Consider the following 499-nt stretch of genomic DNA (forward strand, 5'->3'; position numbering starts at 1 on the left):
ATGTATATATATATATATTACAGAATATATCCCTCAGCTGGTGGTAATTTTTACCATTTCATAACTATATTCTCCATACCACTTCTGTTTTGCGTGCTTTTAGAGGTGCTGTGCCTATGGCAGAAAGCATCAGAATCTTTAATTGAACACATTGTGTTAGGGGAGAGGAGACAGTAAATCAGGTATGCAAATATGAGTTTATAAATAATGACATGTGTAGTGGCATTTCAAATATATTTTAATCAATAAAGTCTTCCTGAAGATCTGAGAGTAAAACAGTCCTTACAGACCAGGTTATGGCAACATACACCTTTAATCCCAGCAGCCATAATGACACACACCTTTAGTCCCAGTAGAAACACTAGTTGCCATAGAAACTGGATGGTACATGCTTTCAATCACGGTGGTACATGCTGTTAATCCCAGCCCTAGAGAGGAATATAAGATGGGAGGAAACAGCTCTCAGATAGTCTCATTCTGAGATTCCTAGAAGCAGAAT

The sequence above is a fragment of the Alexandromys fortis genome, unplaced genomic scaffold (genome assembly GCF_014885135.2).
Source record: "Alexandromys fortis isolate MF-2015 unplaced genomic scaffold, M_Fortis_MF-2015_v1.1 scaffold_255, whole genome shotgun sequence".
NCBI classification, from domain to species: domain Eukaryota; kingdom Metazoa; phylum Chordata; class Mammalia; order Rodentia; family Cricetidae; genus Alexandromys; species Alexandromys fortis.